Source organism: Crocuta crocuta, unplaced genomic scaffold (genome assembly GCF_008692635.1).
Source record: "Crocuta crocuta isolate KB4526 unplaced genomic scaffold, BGI_CrCroc_1.0 scaffold597, whole genome shotgun sequence".
Taxonomy (NCBI): Eukaryota; Metazoa; Chordata; class Mammalia; order Carnivora; family Hyaenidae; genus Crocuta; species Crocuta crocuta.
This window is the reverse complement of record NW_027532427.1, coordinates 434,757-456,337: the sequence shown is the minus strand read 5'-3', so window position 1 is coordinate 456,337 and position 21,581 is coordinate 434,757. Positions and strand designations below refer to the sequence as shown.

Below are 21,581 nucleotides of genomic sequence, written 5' to 3'. Positions count from 1 at the left end.
TTGTAAGGATTAAGCATGCTAATAAATGTAAAGCACTGAAAATAATGCCTGACACATAGAAAGTGCTAAAAAAAATTAGTTATATTGTGACTGTTGCTATTGTTATTATTAATTGGGGAATTAAATTGAATGGACAGCAAGTGTGATATTTACCAAAGTTACAATATTGAACAATCCGCAGAGATACTTTTCATTCCAGATAGCTACTCTATAAAATATGTGCCTAAGACCTATCTTACAGAAAGAAATACTATGGATGACCTAGGTTCTTTAATTCTGCCCATGCAAGGTACTTTGAGATCTAAGACATTTTCTGAACAAAATCATGATTGCTGGGTTTTCTTTCAAAAAGCAGCAACCAATATATAAGCTTTTCAAAGTTAGAATTTTTAAAAAAATTTTTGTTCCTCCTAAAATAAATTATTACAACTGTAGCTAGAAGAGTAGATCTTCACTTTGCTTTCTGTAGATAATATTTTCTATATTCATAATTTAACTAGGAGTACTAGATAATTATTTTAAGTAAAGGAGGAAGCATTCTGTTCCTTCTTATTTCTGCAAAAGTGCATTTGAATCAAAGAGGAAAGATGGAGAGGACATTTTAAAAACCGATTCAGTTCAGTCTGCTATAACAGAATTCCATGGACTGGGTGGCTTAAACAACAATTTACTTGTCAGAGTTTTTGGAGACTGGGAAGTTGAAGATCAGGACTCTGGCAGATCTAGTGTTAGTGGGAGCACTGCTCCTGGTTTGCAGAAAGGTATCTGCTTATATCCTCATAGAGTGGAGGTAATGAGCCCTACTCTTCTCCTCTTCTTAATGTTTATTTTATTTATTTTTATTTTTGAGAGAGAGAGATAGAGACAGCATGAGCAGGGGAGGGTCGTAGAGAGAGGGAGACACAGAATCTGAAGACAGGCTCCAGGCAGTGAGCTGTCAGCACAGAGCCCGAAGTAGGGCTTGAACCCACAAACCATGAGATCATGACCTGAGCTGAAGTCAGATGCTTAACCAACTGAGCCACCTAGGTGCCCCTCTCTTCCTCTTCTTATGAGGGCATTAATACTATCATAGAGTCTCTGTGCCCTGACCTTGTCTAAACTTAATTACTTTCAAAGGTCTCCAACACCATCCAATATGGGTTAGAATTTCAACATAATAATTTTTGGGTGACACAAATGTGCCGTTTGTAAGTGTTCTCCTTATTACATATTGAGCTTTTGTGTCTTTCAGGGAACTTTGTAGAATTTGTTTTGCAAGAACTATAAACTTTTCTCACACTACATTATTTAATTAATTCTAATGAATCCTACCTCCATTTTCAATGCCATGCATTTCATTCTTAAGGAATCCCCCTGACCCCCTACATTATGATCTTTTACATTGGGAGAGATCACTCAGGATAATAACAATGGCCAAGCCTATATGGGTCTAAAGTCTAGCAGCTGTTCTACTTCTCTGATACATTTGGTAATCTTTGTGGGGCCTGGGAAGAAAAATTAAATTATTAAAGTAAACATAAACCAAAAAGGGATTCTCTACTTCTCTCTGGAGCAGAGAGTTCTGGGTTTCCATAGCGAGCAGAACTTCAGAACTTCATGCATTTCCTAGATTTGAGAATATTTCTATTCTAACATAAAGCCCAGACTTCTAGAAATTGAAAATCAGGAGGGCAGTTTGTTTAGAAGTACATTCTCTTTGAAACAGCACACAATGAACCTTCCCCCACATCAGTGGTTCCACAAGCTTGAGTGTGTATCAAAATCACTTGAGAGTTTGATAAAACACTGACTGCTGGGCTCTACCACCACAGTTTTTGATGTTAGGTGGGGGATGTGTATGTGAAAATTTGCATTTCTAGAAAGGTCCTCAATGAAGCTAATGCAGCTGGTTCAGTGTTCTCCCTTTAAGAAATTCATTCCTAAGGCGAGAATAAGAAAACAATTTAACTATAAAAAGACTTGGTGGGGGACATATGCCATATAAGTAGGAAAAACAAGAAAAAAAAAGAATATCTCAATACATTATCATACCAAATTGTTTTGTAGGAATATAGGGAGCAAATGCACAGTATTTAAAGCCAGACAAAGAATAATTTACATTGTGGCATTGACATACACATGGACAATTAACTTATAGAACCTTGGTTTTTTCCATCTCTTTAATTTGACTAATACCAGCTTCTTACTATAGTGGCTGTGAATATGCAGTGAGAGTAGTGAAACACCTGGTGCATTTAACAAATGGCAATTACCCTTCTCGTGTTTACAGGTGTTTCTGAGATAACAGGTTGGAAAATGGAAGCAGCACCTTCGGTTGGTTGTTTTTTTGTTGTTGTTTTTCTTCTTCTTCTTTTTTTTTTATTTTGTTTTATTTATTTATTTATTTTTTGAGTAAGGCAGGCTTGAGTTCTAATTTCTGCTTTATTAGTGACCAGCAAATTGCTATTGAATGAGATATTTAACCTCTAAGTCTTAGACTCCTCATCTCTAATATGGTGTCATGAGGATTAAGTAAGATGGGTTTGGAAAAGGAGTCAGAGTATTTTGCCCAAACTAGACCCTCTGTCAACACTGTGTTCTTCTCCTACCTAAATAGTGGTAGACCATGAATTTGTCACATGTGTGTATTTCTTGCCTAGAATGGAAACAAAATCTGCTCTGGACTTGGAGCTGTGATACTTGTCAAACAAGTTCATGTTGAGAGATCTTCCTTAATCTGGAGTAGTTTTATGAAAACTTTAAGGAAAAACTTTTGAGTATTCATTTAAACCCACATTTCCCCCCATAAATACCAATATTAGTGAAACTGACTGAAAGTACAGTCTATCTCCAAAAAGGAGAAATTGATAAAAACTCTACCTACCTCAGAAATTGGCATTAATTTTCTCTGTTACTTGTTTGGAAAATTTGATTTACGCTTTTTGAAAAACAATGAAGAATTTTGGATCTCTTCAGGCAATGAATGAATCTTTCTATGAGATATTTTATGTATTAGTAAAATATACATAACATAAAATTTACTTTAGCCTTCCTTAAATATACTATCAGTGGCATTAATTATTTTCACAGTGTTGTGCAAACATCACTCCTTTAATACGGCAGGAAAGGAAAACATCTAAAACTTTTAGAAGTTAGTATTGGAGAATATCTTATTCATATCTTATGGTATATGTGTTTTTTTAAAATTTATTTTAAAAACAAGGTGACCAAATGTGAATCATATAAGAAACATTTGATAAGTTTGATGATATCTGTGCATATAAAAATATCAGAAAAGAGTAAAAAGTTAAAAATCTCAAAAAAGTTATAGCAACTTAGGGCTGATCAGGATTTAGTATCCAGAGTACATGAAAGACTTGTTCACAATGGTTATGAAAGGGGAACATCACATCGAAATAGTAGCAGAAGTCATGAACAAGAAGTCTACAGAAGAGCAAATATAAATATTGAATAAGCTAATGAGAAAATGTTCAAACTTGTTAATAATCAGGCAAGAATACATGACAACCACACAGCAGAGAATGCTTAATTGACAAAAATTAAAAAAACAGAACAATACCAAATTGTGTCAAGGATGGAGAAGAAGGGAATTCTGGTACAGTGCTCTGGGGTCCAAAATCAATAAAAATGTCTGTAAAAAATCCTATTTTTATTATTAAATAGATTTGAACATGTACATGCTTTAGGTCCCTGTGATAGATGGTGTTATGTTGGTACTGGCAACAGTGCAAACAACCCAACCACCTTTCAACAATCACCTGAAGGAACAAATGACCTATCCTACAATACACTTATACAATAAACATGTATAGATCTCAAAACCATAAAATTAAATGAATATAGTATGTAAGGAAACAGACAGTTAATTACATTTACAATAACATTAAAGAGAACAGTGGTGCCTGAGTGGCTCAGTTGGTTGAGCATCTGACTTCAGCTCAGGTCACGATTTCACGGTTTGTGGATTCAAGCCCCACTCGGGATTTGTACTGACAGCTCAGAGCCTGGAACCTGTTTTGGATTCCGTGTCTCTCTGCCCCTCCCCTGCTCGCTCTCTCTCTCTCAAAAATTGATATGTTGTGTGTATATGTGTGTATATATACATACACAGTTGACATCTATAAACAAAATCAAATACATGATTACATAGGAAGTCAGAAAAATGGTTATCTTCTCCTGCTGGGGTAAAGGAGGCAGGGGGACATCATGATGAAAATCCACAGAACTATTGATAAAGTCCTATTTAAGTTGTTTAGTAAGTACATGAGGAGTCATTTTATCATTTTTTAAATGCTGCATGTGTGCATTAATGTGTCTTTAATATTGTTGGAGATTCTCACTTATGAAGTATGAAAGTAGAAAAGAGTTCGAAAATATATACATGCCAGTGGGCTTTACTGCACTAAGGGAATTCATTATAAATTGTGTTTCCCACATCTAATGTTTTCATTTTGGGGCTAGAATATGAGAGATTGACTATCACATCGAGCCTTCCTCCCTCACCTTCCAACATCCTGCTCATGCTGATGGATTACCCGCAGCACCTCCCTTCTTGTGGAAACTGAAATAATCAGTTTATTTCCTTTGAATAGCAGTTCATCATTTTCATTGATTTTCTTTCTGAGGGTAAAATATTCTTTGATTTCTTATGTCACTTCACTTTTCTCTTTAAACTATCCATCTCTTCTCTGGCCTCATAAGCTCTGGGGTCTCCTGTGCCCCCTCGGCATGTCTGACAGAGGGTAGATTTCTTTGTGAAAATGCTGAGGTGTTTTTTTCCTTCATCTCCCCAACTACATGTGCGTATTTTACTCTATCAATATCGGCCGTAATTTGATGTAGTTGAAACTCCCTTTCTTTCTTGTTCCCCTCTGTCATGGCAAGCAACATACACAAAAGATATATACAATAAGCAATTTTCTTGCTGGACTGCTGTGGGCAGGGACTTGGGCTTTTATAGTAAGTACTTACGCTGTTAGTGCCAGGAAGATTTAAGAGAGCATTATTCTGAGAACATCAAGCCCCTGTATTGCACTTCTATTTCAGAGAGTATTATTGGACAGAAACATGGAAACTTCACAGACAAAAAGATCATCCTATTTCCTATCAACCAGGTTAAACAATTCCAGTGATTGCTAATAATCCACATGATTAATATATATTACAACTTTCCTATATAACAGCCACTGTGCATGGTAATTATCTCATTTTATCAGTGTAAGAGCTTTGATCTGATAACGATAGGCAAAAGTCCGCATTGAAATTGAAGAAAAAAAAACAGAAAAGAAGAAAATTAAAGGGAGAAGAGTAAAACAAAGGAAAGGTTGTGAAAAAGGAGACATGAGTCCCCTTTGGTATTTCTTCTGTTATCTGTCATTTATAAAATCTAATCTGGAGGTAAAATTTTAGATGAAGACAGAGTAGAGGAAACATTTTAATTTATTGTTCTCTCTAAGAATAATGTACTTATATACACCATGATTTTCTCATCTGTTCCATGAAAGCTAAATTATATTACATAAGACAATTTGTGGTGAATTTTTAAATTGATTATTTAGATCAAAGACTCTAAAATAAATACCCAAACTTTATAATCATTTTCTTTTTTTAACAAATAATAAATAATAAAATAGCTTTGTTCTTTGTTCTTAATTTTCATTAAGAAATGAAAATCATATAAACCCGATATCATGCTATAAATGATAGTATAACATGCCTAAAATATTGTTTTCTGCATTATATTAGGCTCATACTAATATATCCAAGTGTTTTTACTTATTTTGCTGAATACTTAATATTTTACCAATTACTTCAGATACGTTTATGCTATTTAAATAACATGCAAATATATACACATACAGATATATCATAAAAAGCTGTGTAATCCTTGATACATGATATAAGCATATGGATATAACAAAACTTTTTTTCCTAAAGAATTCCAAACTATTGTCATGAACAATGCTGAAGTGAAAAACTTACATATATAATATCTTCACGTTTTTCATAATTTGCTATTTCTAAGAGAAGAATTGTTAGAATCCATGCTTGTGCATTTTGAATATGTTTTTCTAAATGGCCCCCTAGAAATTCAGTGTTAATTTAGATGCTCCTTAACAGATTCTGAATGGCTGTTTTCACATCCTTAACAATACTGTATCAGATTAATCTTTTAACCTTGCCAATCTGATAAATACAAATGGTAGCTATTTTGTGTTTTACTAATTTATTCAAATGATGCCAAAGTTTAACATCTGTCTTAAGTGGAATTCCTTAGGAAACAGACTTGCCTGCAGGAATTTTACTGGGAGGCGCCCACAGAAAAAAGAGATTAGGTAGCTATAGATGGAGAGAGTTGAATTGCAAAGTGGTTGAAAGATGTAGTTATGATTCCCCAGGGTGAAGAGGCACTAAGATTGCCTTTCCAAGTTTCCTTAAATTTGGTATCTACTCATTCAAAATGTCTGTATGTTCCCCTTTACTGAGTGTATATGTAAACAAGTAAATGGCATAGGTCCTTCGGAGAGAGGAATGTGGAGTCTCTTTCATATACATCTGAGGTGTCACAGTGTTGTTCCTTGTGTGGACTGTCCTCTACTTGAATCAGGGGGTTCTGGCTCAGGTGCAGAAACTGCCCAAGGATTGTGTTTGTAGTGGGATTGCTGCCTTCTTCTCTTGACTGCCTGTCCTTGATTTCTTTTGGTTGTATAGAATGAGTAGTGCCTTACGGGATGCCCATCAATCTTGCCCTTAACACTGAGCTCTCAAAATTATCATAGATCTCTGTGGATCAGGCTTCTGTGGGTATCACTCAAAACTTGCTACTCATTTATGATATCTGGACCCGCTTTGCTTCTGAGCAACATTACCAGTCCTATATTTTCTAGATTCTATCATCCCCACATCTGTCTGTGAGCCAAAATTTTCATATTCAAGTTCTTTTGTGAACTGTGCTCAACTAAACTCTTTAACCTCTCTACATTATAGGTTACTCTTTTGCAAAATAAGAAAGAAATGAACCGTTTCCTTCCAGACTCATACTCTTGTTTCCAAAATAAAATGAATACGTGTGAATGGATTGCATGAAACTGTAGTCCAAACGAGTGTAACATTGTATATTTATTTCTCATTACAAAATCATGTAGTGGGTAGTGCCTCAAAATACGCTGTTTTAAAAATGTTGGAAAAATCACTACATCTTCTACCATAACTAAATTTCTGCAGGGGTTAACTATGATGCCCTTCCATCCATAACACACCAGACTTTCCCTTTAGCCACAGCTCTGGAATATAATCTGAGAAACACTGTGAGCTGGGATACCTAAAATATCAGGTGGAATCAAGGAACAAATTGGGTGGGAAGATAGTTTGACTGAAAGACATTTCTGGGACCCTGGGGATGGCTACTTATGGAATCATATTGAGAGGTGAGCATACTCACCAAACTATGCATACTTTTCTATGTGTAACATGACTGTATGTCCGGAGTGGAGTGTACTTTTCTATTTGTTACTTGGAGGTTGAATGGAAGGAGTACAACCCGTCCTCTGGCTCAACTACGGCATACCTTCTCCTAAGGGGTAGGAACTACTTTGGCAATTATGTTGCTGCTATGGAACTTAAAAATTTTTTTCTAATGTTTTTAAACTTATTTTTGAGAGAGACAGAGTGCAAGTGGGGGAGGTCAGAGAAAGGAGGAGATAGAGAATCTGAAGCAGGCCTTAAACTCTGAGCTATCAGCACAGAGCCAGATGTGGAGCTTGAACTCACAAACGGCAAGATCATTACCTGAGACCATAACCTGAGCCGAAGTCGGACGCTTAACCGACTGAGCCACCTAGGTGCCCCTGAACATTTTATTACTTTTAATGAGTATTTTCATTATATTAAGACACAGATGATTACTATTTCATATACTATACAAAAGAAGTGTTTCACTGAAGCAGAAAGAATTTTCTATATTTACCACTTGTGGTCCATGACCTACATCTTCTGAGACCAGAACCCATTGTGGTCCCGATTATTTTTTGATTTGAGCTTTTGTTCAACGAAGGCCTGGTCCTGGGCAATGCCTCTCCTTACTGTAAATATGGCACCTGCTAAGTACCCTAAGAACTAGGAAAAAGAAAAAGATGGTAACACGTGATGCATATATGGTAAGGAGGCACCACAGTTCAGAGTAAGAGCTCTGGGAGTCACTACCCTGGGCTTGAATCCCAACTGAACCATCACCTGTGTGACCTGAGGGGCGGTCTAAATTGTAAATGCTGTTTTGCCAAATTCCTCAAAAGGAAGAAAGCCAGGACTTGTCTGCCAGGAAGTGAGGTCTTGGGGCGCAGCATCCGGTCAGGTCAGGGTTTGGCGACCGCTTGGAAACTGCCGCCGTCTGGAGGGCGGTGCTGAAAGCCTGGGCAGCCCCAGCGAAGATGCAGCTGGCTCGAAGCCTCGCAGGGAATCAGAGAGGGTCCGGGGGCAGCGGGCCACTCCCTTGCAACTTTGAGAGCCCCCCAGCACTCGTCTTTCTTGGGGGAAGGGCTGGAGACACACACCGAGGCGCTGAGGGGCCCGACAACCACGGCACTCACCTACAGTCCCCACGCTGTGGCCTTGCTGGTTGTCCACACACGACAACGGGCGCACGGACCGAGGGCAGCAGGTAGCCTATACCGCGCCACTGGCGACAGAAAGTCCCAGGCACTGGAGCCTAACANACTGGTAAGTGGACTGGGGGCCCATCCAGGCAGAGAAAACACCCCCCATCTGCATGTGTTGCCATCCGGGAGAAGAGGTGCCTGTCAGGAGATCAGGCAGCCTCCCCCTTTAATCCAAGCAGCAAGAGGCCAACTGTTAACAACGCAGGGGGTGGAGCAGTGGGAGACGGCCACGGTCCTCCCAGAGATGGAGCTTCAGCTGTTCCTGGCAGCCATAAACCTACCTTGGACCCATCATTACAAAAGAAACCTGGTTCACAAGAAAGACCCACCACTGTGAACAGGGGAGCTGTGTCACAAGGCAAGTCAGTCCCCTCCAAAAAGCTGAGCAAGAGGCCAACTGTCAACAACGCAGGGGGTAGAGCAGGGGGAGACGGCCACGGTCCTCCCAGAGATGGAGCTTCAGCTGTTCCTGGCAGCCATAAACCTACCTTGGACCCATCATTACAAAAGAAACCTGGTTCACAAGAAAGACCCACCACTGTGAACAGGGGAGCTGTGTCACAAGGCAAGTCAGTCCCCTCCAAAAAGCTGAGCAAGAGGCCAACTGTCAACAATGCAGGGGGTGGAACAGGGGGAGACGGCCATGGTCCACCCAGAGACGGAGCTGTTGCAGATGTAGACACCATCACATCTATGATGGCAGGCCTCTATGTCACAGACTCATCTAAGCAAAGTAAACTAGGCCCACGTAAAGGAACCACCACTGTGGACAACAGAGGTGTGACAGGAGGCAAGTCAGTCCCCTCCAAAAAGCCGAGCAAGAGTCCAACTGTCAACAACGCAGGGGGTGGAGCAGGGGGAGACGGCCACGGTCCTCCCAGAGACGGAGCTTCAGCTGCTCCTGGGACCCGTAATCGCTCCCAGGATTCATCTACGCAAAATCCCATCACTCCATGTGGAAGAGCCACACGTGTGTCAAGAAATGTGTGCGTTCACCCCCCACAGATCCCCTGCAGCTTGCCGGCCCACACTGCCTCTGTCGCAGTGGCAGGTGGCAGCACTGTGTCTGTACTTGGAGCCACATCCACATGTAGTTCCACGGTCCCTCCCAGTAACGGCGGTCCACCTGCCCAGCAGACAGTCAGTAAACACGGAGGGGACAAGGTCATTGTCACAATGGGAGGACCTGGTACTCGTGCTTCCCAGAAGAATAACTGTGGAGGACCCAAGGCAGATCCAGCAGGAGCTGTCGCAGATGTAGACACTATCACATCTATGATGGCAGGCCTCTCTGTCAGCACCCCCCTAAGAACACAGGGAGCCCACTTACCCCTAACACAGGTGGTGCTCCGGGGAAGAACCCCACGCCTGCTATGACTGGATACACTTACAGAACCTCATCCGCACACAGCGCATGTGCCCCCCCTAAGCACAGTGCAGGTCGTGCGATGGGAGACACCACCGTGAAATTTTAAACAGCACTTGGGCTCGCCCTAGTCAGGTACCCCTCTGGAGGAGCAAGCACTGTGTTTATCCTGGTCACCTGTGCCTGTGCTCTGAGCATGACTAGAACACCTTCATAACCTGCCTAGGGCTTCATCAGAGCCACCAAACAATTCCTTCTCGTCATGAATCTCAACAAATAACGACCAAAGATTCCTTGCAAATTGTATATAACTGGAAATGGACTCTGTTGCACCTGAAAGGGGCCCAACACCTTTAAGTGACACTTAACCTGATCTCTTCATACAGCAAGTGTGTACCTTGTGTGCACATGTGTATTTTTGTGTTGTTCTGTGTACGTGTGTGTTTTGGAGGGCGAGGGGCGCACTCGCCCTAGTATAGAACTACTCCAGAACAACACCAGATTCAAGAAGTTCCAATGGTGGAAAATAGAAGAAAGTTGCATCAATCACCAACTGTGCCATCCCTGGCGTGACCGTGAACGCGGCTGACCCAAGCTCCTGGCCAGTTTTCTCTGGTCTTGGAACCAGCAGGACACCACTGCTGTCTGTAGTGGTTTCCCCAACCGATTTGCCTCAGTGGGCCTTTCTCCTTCCCACATTGTGTACTTATACACATATGTGTATAAAACTTTGTTCTTATTAATCTGCCTTCACTCTTGTTTCTTTTTGACTCAGCAGTAGAGAAAGGATTAACCTGTGTGAATGGTGATGGTTGAGCCACACTTAAGGATGCAGAATTTCCCATGTCACGGTGACTGGGATGTGGAAGTGGCTACATGTTCTACCTGCATGTGCTGACGTCTGCAGTCTGCATTTTGAATGTAAGGGATGACAGTCCAGGAGGAAGTAAGGTACAAACGAGGGACAGATGAGGTGACTCACCCTTGCCTCTTCCCTCTGTGTTTTGCTCTTCTCTCACCCCGCTCTGACCTTACTAGATGCTAGATAACCCCTGATGTGTCAAAGGAAACTACTCAATAATTTTTTTAATGAAATGTTTAAATATTTTCTTGTATGTCTTCATATTTAATTTAGACGTAGGCCAGTTATTCTTACACATTCCCTCATCACCCAGGGAGGATAGATTTGTGCCTGGAGGAACAAATGGAGAAACAGCTCTTACCTGCTCTGTAATTGTTGGAAATTTCAGTTTCATTGAGTTTATTGTGCTACTTAAATGCAGTAGAAGAAATTCTCTTCAGTAACTGGCTCGGCTCTGATCTAAGTCGCTAAAGTATCAAATCACAGAAGTTAGAATTGTGCCCGGTTCTGGTTGTCCCTAGACTTTTTTTGCTGGATCTCCACTGGACTTAAAAAAGGCAAAATTCTTGACTGTGTGGAGCCTACATTCTAGGCGCAGGGGAGCAGAGATACAAACATGCAAATTATCTAATAGGTTAGCCAGTGACTAATGTTATGGAGAATAAACCAGCATATGGAGCATTGACATTACAGGCAGAACCACAGCCTTCAATTTAAATGGTAGACAGGATAAGCCTCACTAGGAAGGTGGGATGTGAACAGGCCGGAGGGAGGTGAATGAAACAAATGTCTGAGGGAAGAGCATTCCAGGTAACGGGAATAACCACTGCAAAAGCTCAGAGGAAAGGTACCTGATATCCTCAGGGAGCAATTATAAACTAATATGCCTGGAATACAATCCGCAAAGGGAGGTAAGAGAGGAGGACAGAGAAGATGGGGGTGGAATTCCCTGCACCATTTCTTGGTTGCACAATGACAAACAGCAGAGGCATCTTTCAAGTGTCTTGGTGAACTCAGTGCTTTTTCCATGGCCTATATACCTTGCAAGATTGTGGAAAGGCTAAAATAAAATAGGGTAGGGAATTAATTTAAATTGTTGTTGTTTTGTTCTGTAAATAAGTATAGAAACATAGTAGATAGATAGATACATGCATACATACATACATACATGGATGGAGATAGGAGAGCTATATATCTACACTTAATGAGTTCCTTAGGCAATAATGCTTTAGTTGCCCTCACCAAGCAATTCAAATAGGAGATCCCATTTAACAGGAGCATAAAAGTGCCTACTTTTATGAAGTACACACATGTAAAAATACAATAACTGAGCCTAAAAATGCATGGCACTGCTCCTGCTCTGTGACTGAAGAGACTTGCCTGCCCTTTGTAGTCAGAGCTGCCTCTCAGAAGCAGGGTTGAAATCCAGTTTGCTTCTAATAGTCCTGCACCCTCTCTCAGCCATGCCTGGTGATATTACCAGAGACAACTTTTAAACGTTCGTGCCTGCTGACTTTTTTAAAGGCTTCAAGCTACAAGTAATATCCTGATAGGACAAGCAGTTAACAAATATGTGGTAGATGTAAAGAAGATTTTGAATTTCATATTTGTTTAAATGTTTATTTTTGAGAGAGAGCATGAGTTGGGAGAGGCCGAGAGACAGGGACACAGAGGATCTGAGAGGGGCTCCGAGCTGACAGCAGAGAGCCTGATGCGGAGCTTGAACTCAAACTGTGAGATCATGACCTGAGCCAAAGTTGGATACTCAACCGACTGAGCCACCCAAATGCCCCTTGAATTTCATGTTTTGATGCACTTACACAGTAGATGCAATTTCTATTTTTTAAAATTTGTTTTAATGTTTATTTTGGGTGAGGAGAAGTGCAGAGACAAAGAGGGGGACACAGAATCTGAAGAAGGATCCAGGCTGTGAACCATCAGCACAGAGTCTGACTTGGGCCTCAAACCCACAAACCATGAGATCATGACCTTATCTGAAGCTGGATGCNACTCTGACTGGCATGAGGTGGTATCTCAGTGTGGTTTTGATTTGTATTTCCCTGATGAGGAGGGATGCTGAGCATCGTTTCATGTGTCTGTTGGCCATTTGGATGTCCAGAAGAGACCCAAAAAAGACTATTACCCACAGAGAACAAGCTGGTGGTTACCAGAGGTGAGATGGGTAGAGAGATGAGTGAAATAGGTGAAGGGAATTAAAGAGTATATTTGTCACAGTCACAGAGTAATGTATAGAACTGTTAAACCACTATATTTTACACCTAAACTAGTATAAGATTGAATGTTAACTATACTGTTATTAAAATTAAAAAAACTTCTTAAACAAAATTTTTTATTTGTTTAATAAATTTAAACAAAATTTAAAATTTGGCATCCTTTGATGGTAATAACTTATTTTGGGATTTTTGTTACTTTTTTTCTTATTTTAGGAAATATATAGATATATTTAATGTTTTATTTATTTATGAGAGAGACAGTGTGAGCAGGGGAGGGTCAGAGAGAGAGGGAGACACAGAATCTGATCCAGGCTCCAGGCTCTGAGCTAGCTGTCAGCACAGAGCCAGATGCGGGGCTCGAACCCACGAACCGCGAGATCATGACCTGAGCCAAAGTTGGATGCTTAACCGACTGAGCCACCCAGACACCCCTATTTTAGGAAATATATTAGTATGTAATTTTTGTATTTCAAAGTTTAAAAATTTTCTGATAGAGGCTTGGCTTCTAACTATAAAGAATAATTTGACATCTTAATGTATTGAGATCATGAAATAAATCATTATTGTCTAGAAGGCAATGAAATGAAAAGCTTTCTTGATTTCCTCAAAGCTATAGCTATAGCTTGAATTGAGAGTTCACTTTATCTTGAGTTAAAATTTGTACCAGATTGTAGCCATTTAAAAAAGAAATGTGTATCTGGAACGGTGACAACAAATCTTTATCACAGTTTTTGAAAATAAGTAGTTTTTCCCATATTATGTTCTTGATCCGGATGTGTTAATGATTTCAAAGTTATTGAGAATCTGGCAGGAAACATCAAAATAAATGAATGGAAAATTTGTATTAAGTAACCCATTCACACAATTAAAATTAGAACATAATCACACAATTAAATTTAGAGCATATGGATGAATTCTTCTTTTTCCAGTTTGCATAATTGTCAAATTTAGAAAAATTATTGAAGAAAATTAAATATTAAATCTGGAGATGTGACCTTTTGAAAGCTTGAAAAAGAAAGCATAAAATTTTGGGATCAAGCTATTGAAAAGTGAAGAGAAATGAAAATATAGAATTTTATTAAAATATTAGTATGATTTCAGGAAGCAAAAAAGAATTTTATTTATTTAAAAAAGATATTTTTTATTAAAAAATTTTTAATGTTTATTTTTGAGAGAGAGTAGGTGAAGGGCAGAGAGAGAGGGAAACACAGGAATTTTTTTTTAATTTTAGAGCATGAAAAGGGAGAGAGGCAGAGAGAGAGAGAGAGAGAGAGAATCTTAAGCAGGCTCCAAGCTAAGTGCAGATCCCAACACAGGGCTCTATCACATGACCCTACGATTATGACATAGCCAAAAATAAAAGTTTAATGCTCAACTGAATGAGCCACCCAGGTGCCCCTAGAACTTTAATAATTAAAAGTTACTTCAGTTTAAAAAATATATTTATTGCTTGGCCGTTCAAAAATGTTATTCCTATGGGTGACTAGATTTATTTTACCCCCTATTGTTTTATATTGCAAAGCCACAAAAAAGTCACTTTTTTTTGCTTGTTTAAAAGCCCCTAAGAGATAACTATTTAAACATGAAATAACAACAACATATTGTGGATTTATTACGTATATGTCATATAATGAATGGCAATTCAAGCATAAAGTTTGGTAGGGGAGAAATTTAAGTTAAGTGACACAGTATAGCCTAAAAATGGACAGTGGTAAGTAAAAAAAAAAAATGTACACCATAAAAATCAATAATGAGACAAATAGCAAACAGTAAGAGAACTAATTTGCCAACAGAATAGATGGTATGGAATCATATAAGAATCAAAAAAAGAGGGAAAAGGGAACAACACTAAAATGGGGAAAATGTAAAACATGGAACAAGAAAAATAGAAACAAACCAAAATATATTCATAATCACATTGATGCAACAGGAAGTTAAATTGAAATACAGATTTTTGTAAGGGTGGGTAAAAAGCAAGACAACTACATACTATAAGAAACACTCTAAATGAAGACTTGATTAGAAGTAAAATCATGGACAAGGATATACACAATGCCAATACTCATTAAAAGGTTTTGGAGCCCCATGCAAAGTACATTTTGCAACAAAGAATATTACCAAGGATAAGCATATTCAACAGGGCTGAAAATGTTTAATTCATCAATAGGAAATAATGATAAACATTTATTAACTTAATAACAAAGCTTTCAGTATATTTATCAAAAACAGATAAAATTTTGAATAGACAAATTCAGTGTAGTTTGAAGATTTTAACATTCTGCTCTCAATAATTGAGAAAATAATGAGAAAATCGGTAAGAAAATGGAATATTTGAAGAACACTATCAAGTAACTTGATCTAACATTTATAGAACACTTCAGCCAAATGTAACAGAATTCACAGTCTTTTCAAGATCGCATGGGACATTTGCTAAGACAGAATATATTCTGGGCTCTAAAACAAGAATCAATGAATTCAAAAGGATTCAAGTTGTATGAAGTATTTTCTTTGACCACAGTGGAATTAAAGTAGAAGTCAGTAAGAGAATGATTGCTAGGCAGTGTTCCAAATACTTGGAAACACAATTGTAAATACCAAACGGGTCAATGAAGGAAGCACTAGAATGCCCTAAATATTAGAAATAAAAAAGAAATTTTGTGTTTTCTTCCTCGTTTGCTCCATGTCCTCAAAACAAAAGACAATTGCACTAAAATACCTTGTAGATTTGTCGTTTATACTCCTATGCCATGTTGGAGAAGAATACTTAAAAGTACCTCTTCCTTAAGATTGCATCCTGAAGTATCATTTTCCAGTATTGAGCATATCCATTTTTCTGTTTTTCTTCTGCATTTCTATTTATTCGTGATTCTCGAGCTACATATGAATCAGCACAAAGTTTGCAGTAGTTTTTCTTGAGGGCTAAAGAACATGTTGCAATATTAAAAAGTTCATATTTATTGATTTGTGTTTTTATAGGGATAGACGTGATATGCAAAGTGTAATACTAATTCTTCACTTTCACAGAATAAAGGACTCATGCAATTAATTACAGGACCTGAAAAAAAGAGTAAATAAGTAGCAAACAATATACCATAAGTAAAGACAAGTAAATAATGGCATAGGACTTCAGCATGATTTTTTTAATAGAATAATATTGTGTGCTCAGTATTCACTGAACATCTTTTTTACATTCATGGCGCTCACAGCAAAACATTTCAAATTTGTACATAGGGTTTAGTAACATGACACGTAAAATAGAAATAATAATCACTATCAAATGTGACACATTCAAAATTTATTAATTTAATAGATAATAAATTATCAAAAGAAACTATACATAAAATAAAAAGTAAATAAGTACTACTTTAACTGGAATGTACCAAAGGCAGAAGTCTTGCAGCTATAATGTGCCACAGGTAATAAATGCTTTGGAAAATATTTTTACTACCCTTATAATTAAACAAACATTTAAAAAGTCAAAATCAATGAATTATTGGTTTCACACTTGTTTTTTGAAGTATAGGTTTAGACTAACATGAACACTAAAAAAAACTTTATTTGAAGTATTGAAGTATTTGAGACATTACCAAGGACAAGACTATGGAGATAATAAGAGTGGTGAGCAAAAGAGTTTATAAGAAAGAGTTTTTCCCCCCAAATTTTAAGACTTTTATGCCTTATATAGAGCATTATTTAAATTTTTATTAAGAAACATGATGGTTTCAGAATAATTAGATTTATATTAGACTTTATAAAATAAAGTAGAGAACTAAGAAAACAACAGAAAATTCTTTTTAAGAAGTAAATCATGTTCTTTGACAGAAAAACAGAATTTTTAACTTGCACTGTATATAGTTACTTGGTATGAATTTTTACTTATAACTAATGCTATTGGTAAAAACTTTCACTACAGTAAAAAATATCAAATTTCATTATTTCAATTTTTAAAAAATTAAAAGCTTGGGGCAACTGGGTGGCTCAGTTGTTAAGCATCTGACTTCGGCTGAGGTCATGATATCAGTTGGTGGGTTCGAGACCCGCATCTGGCTCTATGCTGACAGCTTGGAGACTAGAGCCTGGTTCAGATTCTGTGTCTTCCTCTCTCTCTGCCCCTCCCTCACCCACATTCTGTCCCTCAAAAATAAATAAACATTAAAATTTTTTTAAATCAATTGAGAAAAATAAAGAATTAAATGCTTATACAGATAAATTTTAGAGAAACTTGTTAAATCAAAGCATTTAATATGAAATACGAAATAGGATATTTAGTATACATAAGAAAATTATAATCAGGAACAAAAAGGTTTGCATAATTAAGAATATACAGTTAAAAATATTAAAAACCTGTAAAACAGTTATATTTTGTCCATTGTAGACTTCAGGTATATTTTAATTGAGAAGACCTTTTGAATAAACTGAGTGATATACTGCTATTTTCAGGTTTCTTTATATGTTAGCATTGAAAGATGGGGAAGAAAATTTAGGGCTTACTGTTTGCAGATGCTAGATGTTTCTTCAAGAGTCAGTAAAAACCATAATATAATTAATAGTGATTTTTTAATTGGTAACATTAAAATATTTTTAATATTTTCTGAAAATAATTTATATATGTTTCTCCTATAATGTTTGGATGGTCTAAGTAAAATTCTTGATTTGTTCTGAAATTGCTTTAAATTTTTAATGTTTCAAGTTGCCACTCTCTCAGCTGGGTAAATTTTTCTTAAAACTAACTAAGAGATAAATTAATATTGACAATTACACAAAAACTTCACCTAATTTGGTAAAAATGTCAAATTATGTGAAATTCTTTTTTTAAAGTTCTTTAATGTTTTTAAAAATTTATTTCTGAGAGAGAGAGAGAGACAGCGTGAGCAGGGGAGGGTCAGAGAGAGAGAGAGAGACAGAATCCGAAGACAGGCTCCAGGCTTTGAGCTAGCTGTCAGCACAGACCCCAATGCGGGGCTTGAACCCATGAACCTTGAGATCATGACCTGAGCTGAAGTTGGACGCCTAACCAACTGAGCCACCCAGACACCCCAAATTATGTGAAATTCTTGATTGTAATGTCAGTAGTAGTGATTTTACTAAAATGCTGGCTCAAGGCTTTATTATATTTATATTTTATTGTATTTCTCATACAAACACCACAAGCTCATCAGTAGATCCCCTAGATGAGAATAATGATAACATTTATTTTTAAGTGTTTAGACCAACCTTATTAAATAAAACTATACATTTACCTGTAGTTTTCAGTTTTATTATTTTGAAGGTTTATCAAGATAGGAAGGAAACACAGTTGACTGTTTATTATCTTAATTTATATTTCCGAATACTTACAATATAAAGCATGTGAGCTCCATTTATACTCTTGCCTGGGTCCTGCAAGTAATAGGAACTTTTCTCTCCTGGTGACCCCTTTTGGACTGGGGTCCCACAGAATGAGTATTAAGCCTCAGAGATTTCAGGGATGTTCTTACTGTCCATTCTAATTAAAACAGGGACTTACAGTTGATTTCTATTTTCATTACTTTTATAAATAATTAATGAAATGAGTATAATTGTGCCTAACAAGCACATAACACATACCCTCAGAACTTCAAGGAAAACCTACTTTCGATTTAGAGTTTTCAGACACTTTTAAGTCCCACGCTAATACTTGGCAGCAACAGGACATGGTCTGCAGCCCACCTTATTTTTTCTCGCTCTGCCCTGGGTCTCTGACGAGATGAGGGACACCTCGGGATACCCACCTGGCTTTGCGCTTCTCTCTGGAAAGGAAGAGCCAGGAAAGGGCTCGCTCAGGCTTCAGTCGGGGGTTCTGAGCCACTTGCTGAAGGAGTGAGGGGACCAGAAAACTCCAAGCGACAGCTGGAGAATGTGGGCTCAAGTGAGTAAATCCTCTTTACACTGATGACTCTGCTTCATGTATGGAAGGAAGCACAGCTGGGGAGGTGAGGATCAGAGTTCCTCCAAAACCCTGGACTCAGATCCACACACGTCCCCTCCTGCCTAGGTCTCAGAGGGGTTGTGTCGCCAGGCACTGTGCTAGAAAGGGAAATGCAGAGCTAAAATAGACATTTCCAGATGCCAATGTAGTGTGGATACTGTCTGGAATATTTGCATGATTTTTATGTAATCCTTTCTGAACTAATAACCACTGGGAGTGAAATAATGAAAATATTAAAAAAAAAGATGATAGTTATATAAGTGCACATCATCACTTTTTTATTTTTTGCTATTCTTAGATCATTGATTTGTGTCATTAATATTTATCTTTGAAATTATTCTCTGAATTAGAATTCTAGAAAAAAATGTGGTTAAAAAGAGTACCAGGTATGGCATACTCTTAGCTGCATAGAATTTCTTAGATCAAACTGTTTTTTCTTCAGTTTATTAATTTATTTTGAGAGAGAGAAAAAGAGAGAGAGAGAGATCACAATCTGGGGAGTAACAGAGAGGATGAGAGAGAAAATCCTAAGCAGGCTCTATGCCATCCGCCTAGAGCACCATGTGGGGCTCAAACTCACAAAGTGTGAAATCATGACGTGAGCCAAAATCAAGAGTCAGATGCTTCACCAACTGAACCACCCAGGCACCCCTCAAACTAGATTTTGAGTAAATGTAGGTTTTGAGAGTAATTAGTAATGATCAATTTTTGCATATAAAATGTAAATTCAAATGGAAACAAATCTGTTTACTTTTGAATGAGTGACCCTAGCATTTTCCACATAAATCCTGTCCTTTTCCTGCTTTGTTACTTATCCTTGCTCCATTCTTTTATATTCCTCTCTCTGCACCTCACACACATCTCTGTTTGACTTTCCATATCCAGGTACTTATTTAGTTTCATAATTCTGCTAACTTGCATTAAGATGTTCCTTTAGAGTCGTGCATTTGCTTGAGTATACATTTATTCTGGTATTTAAAATTTTGAGGTAATAAGTTTTAGGGAAACCCAGCTGAGATCTCCAGCCCACTCTGTGTGATATTTGCATTTTATTCCAGGCATATCTATAATAATCTCTTCAGAAAGTAGAATCTATACTCCCACATGAGCAGAGTGTGCTAAATTTTTAATAACTTCCTTAGGGTTTTCACTCTTACTATGATGCTTTCAAAGATTACAGTATAATTTAGGAATGAGAAAATGTTAGTGTTTTTACCAGTAAGTGTTGAACTATCATTATATTCATTTGTCAGTCTTCTGTACTTTGATTTCCATATTTAAACATACGTAAGCTTCTAAAACTACATGGAAGCAAGATATCTAAATTGTGGTTTCTTCATTTTTGTAATAAAGAACAATGGTAGTACTACTTATAGTTTTGTGGTGAGGATTAAATGGAATTTTAGCCCCTGTTACGGAGTTGAGTTCCTGGCTCAGATCAAATATTCAATACATTTTAATTATTATTACTAAGCAGTTACTCTAAACATAGACAGTGATCTGTGTCCTCCATTCAGTTGGTTATTTGAAGGTTGATCACCAATTAGTATGTCCGATCCCCTTATAAACAAATCGGTAGTTACCCTGAATCATGCCAATAAAGCAGTTAGTTAAAAATGAAATTTGACTAATAGTATAATAGATTGTTCAGTAATTAGTTCTTTTTGCGAATGAAAAATACAATCTAGCCATTTTAAGTCAATTAACTTAGGCCTTACTATTCAATATACAAAAAACTTTATAAGGGAAATGAATGCCATATAATTATAAAATAACAGGCTTTTTAAAAAATTAAAAAAATTTTTTTTGAGAGAGTGAGAGAGAGAGAAAGAGACAGAGCATGAGCAAAGGAGAGGCAGAGAGAGAGGGAGACACAGAATCTGAAGTAGGCTTCAGGCTCTGAGCTGTCAGCACAGAGCCCAATGCTAGGCTTGAACACGGGCTTGAACCCACGAACTGTGAGATCATGACCTGAGCCAAAGTCAGACACTTAACTGATTGAGCCACCCAGGTGCCCCAAAATAACTGGCTTTAAAATACTACAACTCATGTATTGCTCATATTTAAGAATATTTTTTGTTCACTATTTTAATTCTTTTTTCAATACCCATCTTATTTATACTTTATCTTATCTTCTGGGAGATGATATTCCAACTGTCCCATTTTCAAGCCAGATTCTTCAAGGTACATATGAGTTTCTTAATTCCAAACTTAGTTTCTATGAGGCCTTAATTATTTCTTAGGTTATTTTATTATTTCAGTTACACAAGCATCTTAGAATTTTTAGCAATCTACACATATTTTAGAAAGATTTTCTAAGGATTATGAGATTTCATGAACATTATAATTTTTATGGCGAAAATTATAAAATTTACACAAAACTAAGAATTGGTGAACAAACTTTATGTACTTAACACACAATTATAAAAATTGCCATTTAGTCTGTTTCTTTCAAGAAATATATATTTTAAAGTGCATACTTGTAACATAAAATATATGGTCAAATATATGAAAT

General features: G+C 37.4%; 1 pseudogene; it reads left to right on the top strand.

The window, feature by feature from the left end:
• The first annotated feature begins 10,899 nt into the window (after positions 1 to 10,899).
• The window catches only part of LOC144244148 (heterogeneous nuclear ribonucleoproteins A2/B1-like), a 58,176-nt pseudogene continuing 47,494 nt past the window's right edge, over positions 10,900 to 21,581 (top strand).